We start from the raw sequence: 16,829 nt of genomic DNA, 5'->3' as shown, positions 1-16,829 counted from the left end.
ATGGGGGAATAGCAAAACATTCTCAATAAAGACAAAAGAAACTGAAGGTTGCACATAATTTGTATTTAAATATCTAAGAATAAAGAAAGATAGTTTTATCAAAATGTCAGTAGGCGACTGGAATTATGATAGTGATCAAATGTGAAATATGATTGACTTATGACTGTATTTACTAAGCATTGAAGCTTGCTCCTGACAATCGCAGAAAACATTTTATTTTTTTTTATATTAGGGTAAATATATATATATAAAAAAAAAATAAACTAGAATGCGTCTGTAGAACACAGGGTGTGCCTCCCACTGGTACATTTGTCACAAATAAGGGGAAATAATTCAAATGTTTGCAGTCTTAATGGGGTATAGCCTAAACAAACATTTTATGAAAAGGATTATTTATTCTAGCCAATACTTTTTGAGCTATGAGCATCACAAACAAAAAATCAACTATTTTGACTATTTCAAGGGCCATAACTCTTTAATAAGCGCTAAGATTCTCAAGAGGAATGCCAAGTGTGCAAGGTAACATTACGATAAAAACTCTAGCAAGGTTTCATGAATTCACATCAAATACTTTTTTCAGCTAAGCACATAATAAGGTGAAAATGTGCATTTTTTACTATTTCAGGAGCCATAACTTTAAAAATAAGAAAGAAGCCAGCCAAAAAATAAGAGATGTGCAAGTTTATATCATGATAAAACCTCATGCAAGTTTTCATCCATTTATATAATATACTTTTGAGCTAGGTGCATCACAAGATGAAAATGTGCATTTTTGACTATTTCAGGGGCCATAACTCTAAAAATAAGGGACGGAGGCAGACAAAAAGTAGGAGATGCGCAAGTTCATATCATGATAAAGACTCATGCAAGGTGTAATCAATTTATATGCAATACTTTTTTAGTTAGACGCGTCACAAGGTGAAAATGTGCATTTTAACTATTTCAGGGGCCACAACACTGGATATAGGGGGCTGACCCACATGAAAATAAAGGAGTTGCGCAAGTTCATATCATGATAAAGACTCATGCAAGGTTTAATAAATTTATATTAAATAATTCTCAAGCTAGGCGCGTCACAAGTGAAGATGTGCATTTTTTACTATATCAGGAGCCATAAAATAGGGGGCAGACCTTCATATCATGATTAAGACTCATGCAAGGTTTCTTGAATCTACATCAAACACTTTTTGAGCTAGGCGTGTCAAAAGGTGAAAATGTGCATTTTCGACTATTTCAGGGACCATAACTCTGGAAATAGGGGGTGGAGCCAGACGAAAATTAGGAGGTGCGCAAGTTCATATCATGATAAAGACTCATGCAAGGCTTCATCAATTTATATCAAATAGTTTTTTGAGCTAGGCGCGTCCTGAACTTCGGACGGACAAACAGAGACACGGACGCACAGACACACCAAATCTATATGCCCCAACCACTAATGGGAGCACAAAGATGTATAATTTCATCAACATGACAACGAGAGTTATTCGTCATTCATTTTGCATTATCATGGGAAAGAGATGAGTGAAATTTCAATCCGTTGTTATGAGTGTTACTGAGACTATTACAAATGTAATGGAACTTCTGTTGCAAAGTATAACTATTTTATCTACTCTTAAACCGGATGTCAGTGTCGACATATTCACTTTTGTTATAAAATATTTGAATATTGGACATAAAACTGAAACAACACAAACCATATTAATTCTAAAATAATCTCTTATGTCAATGTTTCAAACTGTTAAAGGAGGACTACAGACGACAGAGTGTATCGATCTGACGGACAAATAGGTTCTTCCATCCGATGTAATGAGCTATAGAGTCGTTAGTAAATCGTAATGCAAAATAGATTGGGACATTATTGTTCTTCTTAATTAAAAATATTGACATAAAATGGCAAAGCCATTAGGGAACGTATATATTGAATACAGCCGGTGAATCGAACGAAATCGCTTCAAATTAAACTGAAGTTCTGTTTAATATAATGAAATATTTATACCCTGGTGTAAAAACTGTGACCGCGAATATTATAGTCAAGAAGTAAAAGGTTTTAGTTACAAGTAAATTTACTCCAATCAGTTGGCATGCGAAATTCTTTAGTGATGGATTGACGAATTATCGTTTGTTAATTCACCATTATACTGATATCAACCTTTTCAGTATAATTTTTGTATCAGGCGATACTTATCTTCAAAATTAAAATAATATTTTTAAGTTATTAAACTAAAACAATATCCAGATAACGTGTTGTAAAACTTTCAATTTTCTTCATACAGCTTTACAAAGTCTTATGCGTCACTCCCAAAACAAAGATCAAATGAGCAGCACCATGTGAAAACCAACATATAACATTTGCGACTAGCATGGATCCAGACCAGCCTGCGCATCCGCGCTGTCTGATCTGGATCCATGCTGTTCGCTAACGATTTCCCTAATTGCGACAGGCTTTGAAAGCGAACAACATTGAGAATGGATTCTGACCAGACTGCGCGGATGCGCAGGCTGGTCTGGATCCATGCTAGTCGCAAACGCACTATGTTGGTTCTTTCACGGTGCGGCTCATTTTTTTGTAGTTTAACTATATAACGGTAGTATTGCTCTATTAAGTGACAGGCTTAGTTACAACTCTCGCTTGGCGTTTAATAAATGTCACAAAAATATGACAAAATAGAGCAATTTCCATATATTCCTTCTTCATAAGTTATAAAGTCACATCTGAAATAAACCCATAACCATGTTAATTACAATAATTCATACGTCGTTTATTTATATATTTATTGCCAGATGGAACGTAAAAACGTTGTCAGTTAATAAGCATATCCAATTAACATGTTTTAAGGTTAGTTACAACGTTATGATGATGCGTTGCCACGCTAAGGTTACTTTACTGACAAATATAAACGTTTGATAAAAGTGGCGAGATACAGTGATCAACCTCAAAATATTACCAAGTTAGAGGGTAGGAGTTCATGTTGACAGTCCGTGAGCGCTTTTGTTATGTCAACGCATGCGTGCATGCGTATGTGCATGCTTTCGTGCGAGCATTTATGTGTGCGTGCACATGTTTGTGCTGTTTTTTCCAGTAAAAAAACTTTGTTGTAACCTATCCCACAATCATAATATTAGTAAATACAATAACTTCCACGTACATTCTTGTAGTTTCATCTTTATCACAGAACTTTAATAAATTGAGATATTTCGTTAGCAGTGACTATCTGATTTACAAAAGACACATTGATACTATAACAGTGGGGGAAATTGTCCGATCGGGCAATTCGGGAATTCCCCTAACACCTTGCCCGATCTGGAAATTTTGCATCAAAAATTGCCAGATCGGGCAAGAAAATGGCCCATTTCTATATAACTTAGAAAAAAATAACCTGTGCATAAGGATATTTGACCTAGAGATGATCTGAATGCACGTTTCGTATCACAAAATGTATATCTAAGATCCTTCAATTCAAAATGTTTTTAGTTGTCCAGATTCTGAGATATTCAGCCTTAAAAAGTACCAATCCGGTCAGTTTCAATGCATTTTGTTCACTTTCCCGTTTTGGCAACTTACTTTCCATATTTGGAAAGTGACTTTCCCAATCAGAAAGGTGAATATATTCTTAATTGTGGGAAATGGCTGGCAGATTCACTAAAAATGTGGCACTGACATTATGCATACTGATTGAAAAATTACAAAGGAAGAATGCATTCCTGATCAACGTAATATTAACAGTAAAGACATTAAAAAATTAGACAAAATTTACAAAAATGAGCAATATGCAACTACTATGTCCTACCGTCGAGGGTGTGTTTCTTATGTGAAGAATTGTAGTGAATGTTATCGCGCATTAAATGAAGCTCTGCCTAAACAAATGATAGAAGCATCTTGAAGTACAGATGACACACACTATGATGATAAATGTAAAATCGACATAAGAGGTAATATTATGCATACACAATGAACATTTTTGGTAGATCTAGTTCAAAATAATTATTTTAAAATACAAATCATAAATTAAAATTCTTGATAGCAACGGACATGAATTTGAATCGCTTGATTTGATATTTGACTATTTAAAGAAGCATGTTCAGGTAAAATGTATATAAACCGCCTCGGTAGCCTAGTGGTAGAGCGTCCGCTTCGAGTGTGGGAGGTCGTGGGTTCGATCCCCGGCCGCGTCATACAAAAGACATAAAAAATGGTACTAGCAGCTTCCTCGCTTGGCGCTCAGCATTAAGAGGGTAGTGCTAGGACTGGTTAGCCCGGTGTCAGTATAAAGTGACTGGATGGGGTATCATGTCACCTGTCTATGGCATGATATTCTAGTGAGGCAGCATATAAATTGGGCATTGTGCTCAGTGCTACAAGTAGACCCCGTCGTTTAATAGACTGAAAATGTTCAAAAGATTAAAACGGAACACACAACCACCAACACAATTTAGAAGTAAAATCATTGTGATTTAATAAAACAATAGCCAATAAAATAGCATATGAGCCGCCCATGAGAAAACCGACATAGTGCATTTGCGACAGCATGAATTCAGACCAGCCCACGCATCTGCGCAGTCTGATCTGGATCCTACACCTATGGATGGAAATTAGAGGCACTCTTAGTGAACAGAACTGATCCTGATCAGCCTGCGCCGATATTTCAGCATTGTCACAGGTCCTTCAGCCTAGTTCGCCAAGTCAACATGAAAGAGAAGGTTCAATCAGTTACGTACATTGTATCTGCCCTTCACCGCCTTAAGAAAATAATTGACGACATTCTGATAAGCACAACATTTAAGTATCCAGCTATACACAACCAAATGCACATTACTGTAAGTACAACTACACCATGTACACTGAAAATAAAACTGTTTTACTCACTCTAATTCAATTTTGCACCAATTTGCATATGTGCAAATGTTTTTGTTCATATTTGCAGATTGAGCGTTCTGGTGATAGAACACCGCCGAAAACTCTTGCGACAATGCCTGGTCAAACCATGAACTATAATGAACCCATTTAAAAGAATAAAACATTTATAGAAACTTACAAATTGTTTTGCTGCAAAATACTCCCTGGAAGTCACTTTCCTGATTAGGAAAGTTAATAAATTTCCCGATCTGGAAAGAAAGTTGCCAAAACGGGAAAGTGAATTTTTAAGGCTGAATATCTCAAAATCTAGACAATTAAACAAGAGCTGTCACTAATGGTGACAAATGCCCCCGCAGCGCCTTGACCTTTGACCTGGTGACCTTGACCTTTGACCTGGTGACCCCAAAAGTCAGTAGAGGTCGTGTACTCAATAAGTACTATCAGCATGTGAAGTTTGAAGGTCCTGGGTGCACTGGTTCACGAGTAAAGTGCCTTCATGCAAAAAGTTAACGTTGTGACGAACGAACTAACGAACGAACGGACGGACAGTTGAAAACTAATATGCCTCCCTTCGGGGGCATAAAAACATTTTGAACGGTAGGATCTTAGATATACCCTTTGTGATACGACACATGTATTCAGATCATCTCTAGGTCAATTATCCTTATGGACAATTTTCAAAGGTATATAAAAGTGAACCATTTTCTTGCCCGATCTGGCAATTTTTAGTGCAAAATTTCCCGATCGGGCAAGGTGTTAGGGAATCCCCTAATTGCCCGATCGGACAATTTCCCCCGCTGTATAATGTATTACAAAACTATTTTGGAGTTGTTGAGCTTTTCTAGAGTTGTTTCACACGAAACGGCGGTCAGTTTAACAACCAGTGTCTGTAGTTTAAATAAAAGCCAGCCGTCGGGCGACTTTAGATGAATCCCTTGCAGTCAAGACGCACGCGTCGCTCATATATTTCAACTACCTGATGAGCCAATTGGGCCGATTTGTTAATGTGATTAAGTACAGTAAATGTAACAAAGTACTCACGTTACGGTATCTCTGTATCAATGCAGTTTCCCTCAGAAATGTAATTCCATAAAATAATATTTAATCTCATTTCCTAACTAAATTGTGAATGTTTGAATGCTTGTCCTTTTTTTACCATACTGAAGAATTGGGTGAAAATCGATTCTATTATCTTTCCTTGTTTATCGAGACAAATGATTTTCCATCCTCGGCCTGTGGCTTACAACCTCTTATATGTCCCAGTAGCTTTTTATACAGTTGTAAGAGGATTTAATTGCTCAAAAATTTAATCTTTAGCATTTTAATTTTTGATCCGTAAAGTTGCCACACACATTAACATTTAATGCACCAACAAAACCAATGCTGAAGTTAAAGATTTTTTGTTTCGAATAATATTATCAATCTTTCATAACATTTAGCTTTGCATTTTTATTTGAAGTAAAATCAGTCGGTATGAGATGCGCAATGATTTCTCTGCATAATATTTCTGCCGAACACAGTGATATGTCCAGTCGGATATTCATATCTTACCGAGCGTAAGCTATCAGACTTGTATGTCAAGATTTTCAAACCTTTTCTTTCATCGATGTAACTCATTGCTGACTTGGAGCGGTCTTCTGCGCATGCCCGAAAGTGATTATCCGTTCTAGCGCACGGCAAAAATTTGCATATTTTTGCATGTCCGCATGCATTTAGTGTACAATATGCATACAATACTGACTGAAGGTTAGGGTTAGTATCACCATGGTTACAAAATATATACATTTAAGATATTTTCGTTCAAATTTAGTTAATCCGGTATGTACCGGAGACTGTAATTTATACCGGCGCTCCAAGTCTGCATTGAGTCACAGTCTTCTTTCATTACTGATGTCCTATCTAACCTTAACATAAATAAAGCAAACGGGTCGGATGAAATAAGTCATCGCATGTTAAAGGAAACACGTGAAACAGTTAGTGTACCATTAACTATTATTTTCAATAGGTCAATTCAAGAAAACATATATCCGGATTTGTGGAAAGGTGCACATGTAATGCCTCTTTTTAAAAAGGGTGATAAAAATATTGCATCAAACTACCGTCCTATATGTCGATTAACTGGTAGACCGTCGAATGGACTGGAAGAAAACCTGACTGTTTATCATACATTGCTCCGTTCTTGCGATAATCACTATTTCAAAAAGTTTAACATAAAAGTACACTAAATACTGTCTAAAATCAATGGAAGCTGACAACCGATAATGTCTCACTGTCGTCCACTAAACAGAGTTTTAGCCGTTAGTGACAAAAATGACTTGGAGAGCAATGAAATATCGACTGCGGCAACATTTGTTCATTGAATTGTTCCATATTGACAGAAATATCATATTACCCTTGATTGTACTAAATTCTGTCACCACTAGCCTGCTGACTAACGAAAAAAATGCTGCTTAATCAAAAATATTTTGTTGCATTTAGCGATCATAATAAAAGATGTGATATATAAGCACGCTTTATAATAGAAACAAATCTATAACAAAAATGATCAAAATACTATGTACACTCTACTAACATATCACAGCAGATCAATTCTTGTAAAGCGGCTAATGGCTACAGTAATAAATAGGAGAATTTCCATTGTGACTATCCAAGGTATTTAGATTAACGAACACATATCGCAAGTCATGAGTATTATTTATCTAACTTTGCATTTTTAACGTTTCAAAAAAAAAACAAAAACAAAAAAAAAAAACATTGTTTTGCAATATGCAAATTTACAAGTTTTAGTATTGTTATATTTTCTGGTGAAGAGCATTCAATTTCCCTGTAACAGAAACCGATTGTGAAGGGTGTCATTACCTCTCGTAAACAGACTCGTGGAATTGAGTCTGAATTTATTATACATTTAACCTTCAGAATAATTTCTAAGAGTCATGAGGACATTATAAAAACAAATTTATGTATGAAAACTGACACGATAAACTACTCTTTACCATATTAAACGATGCCATTATTTTTCATTGCACTAACATTTTTCTTGCCCATTTCCCCGTTTCAACATCTAGTCTTTGAAAAAATACTCTTAATTAACCTTGTAACATTTTAATACTAATTAAAACTTTGAGATTTTTCTAGAAAAAGAGACTCTGTTAGTACCATAAAGTCTTCCAGGACAACTTTGTACAAACTGATCTTTATTAGTTTGTTTGTTTTGGGTTTGTTTTTCAACAGTATTTCAGTCACGTAACGGTGGCCAATTGACCTAATCACTGTTCCTGGATTTTGTACCAGTACAAACCTTTTCTCCGAAAGTAACTGCAACCTTTCCCACATGAATCAGAGGTGGAGGATGAATGATTTCAGACACAATATCTTGTATCAAATCGTCACAGTAAACATACGGCCCGCCTGAGGATCGGACTCATGACCCCGTGATTCATGAATAGGCGCTCTCGCTATTGAACTTAGCGGGCGGGTTAAACTGATCTTTAGTTAGTGTTTCATCACTTGTATTTCTCATGTTTTGAAAGCGCAAACCATCATAAAATCAAGTGGATCCGTCGCAAAAGCAAAAAAAAAAAAAAAAAAGAAAAAAAGTTGGCCATATATTTACCAGGCAAAACGTCGGCACCGTTATTTGAGAACTAATCTCGAGCTAGCCCGAAGATCGCACTTTAAATTGCGTAAAACATAGTTTCAAAATACAGTATTGAGCTGGCATATCATTTAACGTTAGAAAAGATCCCATGTCGAGCTGTCACGACTTACAACATTCAGCGTGGTCGAGCTGTCACGACATTATAAATTTTTGGAATCCAATGTCCTGGTGTTCTACTGGTTTCAAAATACATTAGGGGAAGTCCATATTGATGAAACGTGTTACTGGCTCACGGTGAGAATAATTTTCCAATAGAAGACTGAATCATCATTTTAAAACCTGAATCCATGTTTAAATAAACAGTATTATGCAGAATAGAAGCTTAAGTAGACACCAGTAGATTGGCTCCAGCAAACCATATGGAATTTGCAGACATCAAGTATGTGGGCAGTAGGCTGTATCCTTATAATTATGTAAAGAGATCGGTCGAAAAAGAACAAATATGAAATTAATATTTTTGCCAAGAATGCAAACTAGGACTTAGAAGTATCCCCATTGGCCCGGTATGGGTTAACATGTATTTGGGAGGGGCAAAGGTCATTGTCTATTTAACTTGCAGATATATATTGGATTTATGTATAGTGCCAGTAGTATACATAACTCTGCAATGCCATCGATATGGACTCTGCTTACGGGTTCCATGCTTATCCCATTTGTAAAATCCATATATTTTTCGAAGTTGGTTCAAGCATGTTGCTATTCGTGGATAATGTCATTTTACATTATGTATGTACATTTGTAACGTATTTTGGCAGTACAATTTCAGAATGCATTCTGACCACTGCCTAGCGACCGGTTGAATTTTTGATACTATCACCAAACCTTGCAGCGTTTATCACAACGCGGTCGAATTTGTGTACTGTCACCAACCGTGGCAGAATTTCGATACTATAGTCTTTAGTATCAATAAACTTTAGTTCCATTTTGTGGTGTAACAAAGCTAAATTTCGACCTGGCATTGAAATTCGAGCAAGTTAGAATTTAAAATCGGACGCGCAGTTCGTGCTAGCTCGAAGTACAAAATTCCAGTTTTCCAGCGAGCTCTAACTCAAATTAAAGCTCGGAATTCGGTGTTTTTATGCCCCCGAAGGGAGGCATATTAACTTTCAACTGTCCGTCCGTTCGTTAGTTCGCCACAATGTTAACTTTTTGCATGAAGACACTTTACTCGCGGACCTTCAAACTTCACATGCTGATAGTACTTATTGAGTACACGACCCCTACTGACTTTGGGGTCACCAGGTCACAGGTCACCAGGTCAAAGGTCAAGACGCTGTTTGGGCATTTGTCACCATTAGTGACAGCTCTTCTTCTTCATTATTTCATTTTTTTCTTCGAGTTTGCTCAACTTTCAATGTCAACGTAATATTTGAGCTTTAGAAAATTTAAATTTCGATCTTCGTATAGGCCCGACATATTATACAACCTCATAATTCAACTTTTTTAAAAATATTTTATATCGATCTTACGACAGGCTCAAAATTTAATTCAAGCTCGCACTCGTCTTAAGTTACTTAGAGGAAACCACTTCCAGTCTCGAGGCACCTTAAACCTTGACCTTTGATTTACTGACACCAAAAACAAAAAGGACAAGCAACAGGGAATCATTCTATCAAGCTAGAGGACTGTGTACCTATGTAGGGATAATAAACATTTGTTTTGTGTATTAACGTCTGCAGAAGCCCGCGGGATTGTTTGTGACCGAGACCGAAGATCCAAGAACAACAGAATGGTAATTAAAAAAATGTACCTGAATCGTAAAGTCATCACATATGAAAACAATGCATTTAGTCGTGGTGTAATGTTTTTTATGCAAGAATAGCGACAATACACGTTTGTTTTATATATTAACGTCTACAAAAGCCCATGGGATATGTTTGTGACCTCGACCTTCGGTCTCGGTCACAAACAATCCCGTGGGCTTCTGCAGACGTTAATACACAAAAAAAAAACGTGTATTATCCCTACAAGAATATATTCTTTACGTCTAGTAGTTAATGAACGGTCATTGTGACCTTCATCTTTGACCTAATGACCATCGCAACAATAAGGCCATGAGCAATCAAAGTTTGACAACTGTAAGTCTAAATTTTTTTAATTATTGCGCAGTTATTTGCGGAAAACAGGTTTTTAATGGTACAGAATCCAGGAACACTGGTCAAGTTAACTGCCCGCCGTTACATAACTGAAATAATGTTGAAAAACGGCGTTAAACACAAAACAAACGAAGAAACTATTCTGTAAATCATGATTGTTATTTACATTCAGCATAGTGTACTGATACAGCCTTGAAATGCAACGGCAGTGTTGCGCTATTAACTGACAGTTGTAGTTAAAACCATCAATTTCATGTCATAAAATATGCATAAAATATGCAAAAATAAGTTTAGATAGTCACTTCTGAAATAAACCTTTGATTATTATGTTTAGGCAATGGACACGAAATTAAAATCGCAATTTTCCATACGTTTACATACTACCACATCTTTTTTTGACCTCCTTCTGCATAACAGTAATTTGAGCCGCGCCATAAGAAAACCAACATAGTGCATTTGCGACCAGCATGGATCCAGACTAACTGCGCATCCGCTACTCTTTGACTGAGGCTTTTCTACGGTGTTCCGTTAGAGCGATTGTTTTTTCGTCCTCAGCCCTATTATGTGGTAAGATGTGAAGACGTAAAGACAAGATACGAAGACGCGATGATACGATACGTAATGGCGATGGAAAGACGCGATATCAATATCGCAATTTCGCAAACACGCGTTTGCGTTTTCGCATTTTATTATCGCACTCTGGTACCTCCGACATACGGGCGGTTTTACGAAGTTACGATATTTAATATTTTTTCATCACGAATTCGAGTTTTCAAATCATATAGCATTTTCATTACTTCGACCTTAGAATGATATTACAAAAGTCCAATAGAGCGATTGTAAAATCGCTCTTTTGCATCATATAAATCAGATGGAGGGACAATACCGCAATTCTTCGGTGCGAAAAACACAAAAACGCGATGCAAAAATGCAATATTGATACCGCTGCCTTATAGTGTTTTCACATCGTTTTATTAGCTCATCTGATTTTTTTTTTTAAAGAAGGATGACATTTTGTCATCACTTGATCGACGTCGGCGTCTGCATCGGTGTCGGCGTTGCCTTCTTAAGTTTTGTGTTTAGGTCTGCTTTTCTCCTAAACTATAAAAGCTATTGCTTTGAAACTTGCAACACCGGTTAAGCACCGAAAGCTGGCTCTGTACAGCAAGAAACATAGCTCCATCTTGCTTGTTGCAAGAATTATGGCCCTTTCTGGACTTAGAAAACCAGATTTCTTGGTTAAGCTTTGTGTTACAAATAACAAAAATGGCCGGCTGAATGTAAAATGGATGATTACTTAAAATATTTTTCAACGAACAGTTCGTAATAGAAACGAATGCAGAATAATATCTGATTTTCACTACTTACATTGTACAGAATTCCAATCGTATAAAAAGACAAATGGCAGGAATAAATGCTATAATTTCCTCTGTCGCACGATTTGCATCATTATCCAAAAGGACACAGTTGATTTGTACTTAAGTCTTGCTTAACTTTTAATCCTCAACGTGGTAAACTAGTTATTTTGTTATTTGTTTCCGACTGTTTTATATTTACATTATACGCTGCAGTGTTTCTCTATTAACTGAGTTAGACGTGCATCATTGTGAACATCTGTTCCCTGTTAGTAAAATGTCACAAAATAGGCGAAAATGACAGAAACAAATGATTATTATATGAGCCGCGCCATGAGAAAACCAACATAGTGGGTTTGCGACAAGCATGGATCCAGACCAGCCTGCGCATCCGCGCAGTCTGGTCAGGATCCATGCTGTTCGCTAACAGTTTCTCCAATTCCAATAGGCTTTAAAAGCGAACAGCATGGATCCTGACCAGACTGCGCGGATGCGCGGGCTGGTCTGGATAGGATCCTTGCTGGTCGCAAAGCCATTATGTTGGGTTTCTCATGGCATGGCTCATATGTAGTTATGTACATCATATCTGTGATAAATTTGTAATAATGTAAGAGTTAATAATTTCATTCTCAAATTGCGACCTGGGTCATAAGAATTAGCCAATAATCAATTATATCAAATTAACATATCTTAAAATTTAACGTAAATGTCAATAACACAATTTTGATGTACTTATATTATTTTCACTGTACAATAAAATATTGCTAAAGAAACAATGATGCCTATAAGTTGAAAAAAGGGGGATGCAGTATTGTTTTAGGACCATTGTGTCTGTGTATCTGTACAATAAAGTTCCGCTAAAGCAAGGGGCTAGGAGACTTTGCTGTGCTGCACATTTTTGTAAATCTACGCGAATATACTTTTATTTTGCTTGGTAACGTTCTATGTGATTACATATTCGAGTATGTTAAATCGGTCCCCTTCGGCCCTAACGGAAAATTGATTTTTAATAACGTAGGAGAATGCCGAAACCTCATTTAGAGGATGCGTAAACAAAAGTAAATTGTTGATTTTCTTTACTGGGCTCATTACCTTGATAATGGCACACAAAGTGTTCAGTAAAGGTCAGTAACAATCAGTAACAGAATGTTAATTCTAATATGCTTATCTGTGTTAAAACGCTCTTACCAAGAATGACGTCACGTTAACGTGCGGTGACGTCAATGATTTTGTTGCGACCAAGAAAGAGCGCTTCTATATCTTATCTACAGTTCTAGATTAAGGGCATATTGGAATCGAAATAATTAATTTATAGCAAAGCCGCGTTTTAACACTATTTATACACCCGAGCGGTAATACGTCGTACAAATAATTTTACGAGGGCGACGCCCGACGTATAACCCTCCATCGTGCATAAATAGTGTTAAAACACCTTTTTTTTGGCTATAAATTATCACTTTTCCTTTCTATGCAAGATCATAAGACACTTATAGACAAGTACAGCATATGTAAGTATAGGGAAAGATAACTGATATAACAAGAAAATATACAGCTTTGTCAACATGTAAATAACTATGCAATAAATGGAAATAAATTGCACGCAATTGCCTTTATCGAACAGCGACAACATTACAACGAGAATTATGGATTTTTTGTCTACAAAAGTGTTACAATATATAAGGTATTTAGCATCATCTGGTAATAATCGATATACAACTTTACGGTCATAGCGGTGTGAGCCTCATAAAAGATGTATTATTCTACTAAAACACCAACAATGTCCGTTTGCATCAAGAACCGCAGACTATACAAGCCGTCTGTTTTGAAATTTCAATGTCATATAATATTATGTCCGGAGCAGTGTTAATTTATATAGAATGAACTTGCATGTCAGTTATAAACTCATCGAACACAGTTTGACGGATTTTGCAGTGTCCTAAAGAAGTGATATACAGGTTTTGTAAAGTAAAAGCTTTTGCATTGCATGGATTCGAATTGCTAATTGTTTGATTTATTAAGACACAACAACGTCCGTTAAACCCACATTACCAGGAAACATAATCAATTTATACAAATGCAAACTGTAAAAAATACCAAGTTTTGTTTGTGTGTGTGCAAAGTGTGTAAGAATTGTAAAATTAGTTATTGTTATATATGTAAATGGAAAATAAAACAAAACGCTGTAATTTCAACTATCTAGGTATCATGGAAAATGGACACGTATTTTGTACAATATTTTCATTTCGGCTTATCCTATCTAGGTTGTAAAATTGAACGTTTCAGTTTAAATAAAGAAAAGGATACCGTTTGACTTCCCTGATTGACGTGGGTTCGAATCTCACTCGGGGCGTTGAATTTTTTCATGCGAGGAAGCCATCCAGCTGGCTTACGGAAGCCGGTGGTTATATCCAATTGCCCGCTCGTGATGAAATGTTGCACGGAGGGGCACCTAGGGTCTTGCTCCACCATCAAAGCTGGAACGTCGCCATATGACCTATAATTGTGTCGGTGCGACGTGAAACCCAACAAAAACAAAACAAACAAAATCTTTTGACTAGCCTCAATGCCATATCAACACTTGTTATACTTTTAACAAAAGAAGATAAATAACATTTTATAGCACGCCATTTTTAAAAACTTTTTACTGTTTACTTTTTACAATTCGTTTCGAAATATTATAGGGCATATTGAAAAGTTAACTCAAATTTCCTTACTATTTATCCACAAACAATCGCCTTCAAATTTTAATGTTGAAAACGCTATCTTTGTCATTATTTTAAAAGTCAGACATGTACACACAACGAGATGCATTATAATAAAAGTAGATTATCTGAGCACCAAACTTAACCTTTGCAGGAGCATTGACAAAATGTTCATTAACTACGTTTTTCAATGCATTTTTGTGACAGTTTGCATATTTAATATTGTATTACTCTATCTGCAAAAAAAAGGATAAAACTTCACATAACATATAATTTTCCTGTTTTAAGACAAGTGAGAGGAAATTGCGCTGCGTAATGCAACGACGCATATTTTTATAATGCAAAATATTTTGACAAGTTGACATTGAAGTTGCGCGCGCAATTTTTTAACACACACACACACACACAAAAAAAAAACAAAAACAAAAAAAAAAAAAATAAAATCGGTATAACAAGTCAACAATTCAGAATAATATCCTACCTGTTGATAGCGGTCTATTCGTTTAATTTATAGGGTTTTAAAGTTAATATGATATAGACAGAATGAAAAAGAATATGTCGTTTACACTTGCATGATGGAAACTGTTCGGTCATTTCTCAAAAGGTAACAGGTACTAGGTTTTGAAAAATGTTGTGGCAGATACGATGTGATATGTTAAAAGTACAGAGATTTGGAATTTGTGAGTCGGAGGTATCGGCACATATTTCAGACATGCTCCAACTAACCACCGATGACGGGTAACCGAACGAAACTGCCTCTCTTCTCCTTCAGTAGCAAAATCTTTGAACTGTTAGGCAACGTACATAAAGCATCACTGACAAATGTTCTCAATTTCGAAATGTTTGATATAAAACTAATCACTGAGAAAATTTCAAAACACTCTTTAAAATTAGGTTTTTATGGATCAGAGTTCAGGGACCATAAAGTGAGGTTTGGCACAAGTAAATTAGTTTACTTATTAATCTTTCAAGATGGACAGCATCATTAACTGTTAAAAGAGGTGCTTACTAAAAAGATACTGACTGCAGATCGTGATCAGACTGCACGGAAGTCGCAAAGTCAGAATTAATCGTGCCCAGCATGATAAGGGTTAAGTAAGTTTATAATCACAGAGCACTGGCATAAAATCCCGCCAACTATAGTGCATTTTATTTGATCTGGTAGGGCGGGGTTTCGCGACGCTATACTACATTATTATGCAAGGTATGTAGAATTTTAGTCGTTAGTTACCAAAGATTACGGAATTAAACAATTATATTGCTCTACCTATCTTGCTCGTATTTTTGGTATTACCATTGTTTGCATCAGTCAGAGATTAACTCCGCCCCGCCAGGTCGAATAAAACGCACAGTAAAAATATAGGAAAATTATGACGCGAAGATATAAGGAAAAATATTATTTTATGAAACCGTACATATAAGAAACAAATGCAGAAAAATAACTGATTTTTCCTACTTACATTTAACCGTTTTCTAGATTACACATATCCTAGTCGGTTGGAATAAATGTTAGAATTTCCTCTGTCGTGCAATTTATATCATTATCCATGGTATTTAGATGGAAAATACAACTGACTGACACTTAAGTCTAGCTTAAACATTAAATTCCTATGGTGCAAAATAGATATCTAGTTGTCGAGTTAGTTTTTTTTTGTTGGTTTATATTCACATTATAACAGCAGTGCTGCTCTATAAACTGGCATGCATCGTTACAACTTTACGTTCCCCGTTAGTAAAATGTCACAAAATAGGCGAAAATAACAGCCAGCAATTTCCATATTTTTACTATAGGTAATTATATACATCACATCTGTGATAAATATGTAATTATGTTAGTATTGATAATTCATTCTCTCTGGTTAGTACTTGTATTTATTGCGACCTAAGTCATAAAAAGTTAGCCAGTAAATAATTATATCAAATTGACATGCTTAATAACTTAACATAAAGGTCAGTAACATAATTTCTTTTTTTGTAAAATAAAGATAATGATACAGAAACAATGCTTCCTATAAATTGAAGAAAATGCAATTCAGGGATGTTATTGGAATCATGATGTCAAGTCAAACTCCTATGCAGTGATCTCCCTTGCAGCTGCACCAAACGAAATTGAGAGGTAAAACATATTTATAGCGAACTAAACAGGCAGAGGAACTTTTAATA

At 35.9% G+C, this 16,829-nt stretch overlaps 1 protein-coding gene across 1 annotated transcript in view; it reads right to left on the bottom strand.

The window, feature by feature from the left end:
* LOC123536648 (carbohydrate sulfotransferase 11-like) overlaps positions 1 to 16,327 on the bottom strand; it is a 37,276-nt gene extending 20,949 nt beyond the window's left edge. The window contains exon 1 of the mRNA XM_053528904.1: positions 16,127 to 16,327. The gene's annotated coding sequence lies outside the window, so the exon portion shown is untranslated. The remainder of the gene's footprint in view (positions 1 to 16,126) is intronic.
* Between the last annotated feature and the right edge of the window lie 502 nt (positions 16,328 to 16,829).

This window comes from Mercenaria mercenaria, chromosome 17 (genome assembly GCF_021730395.1).
Source record: "Mercenaria mercenaria strain notata chromosome 17, MADL_Memer_1, whole genome shotgun sequence".
Taxonomy (NCBI): domain Eukaryota; kingdom Metazoa; phylum Mollusca; class Bivalvia; order Venerida; family Veneridae; genus Mercenaria; species Mercenaria mercenaria.
The sequence above is the reverse complement of the archived record's forward strand: the minus strand, read 5'-3'. Positions and strand labels throughout refer to the sequence as shown.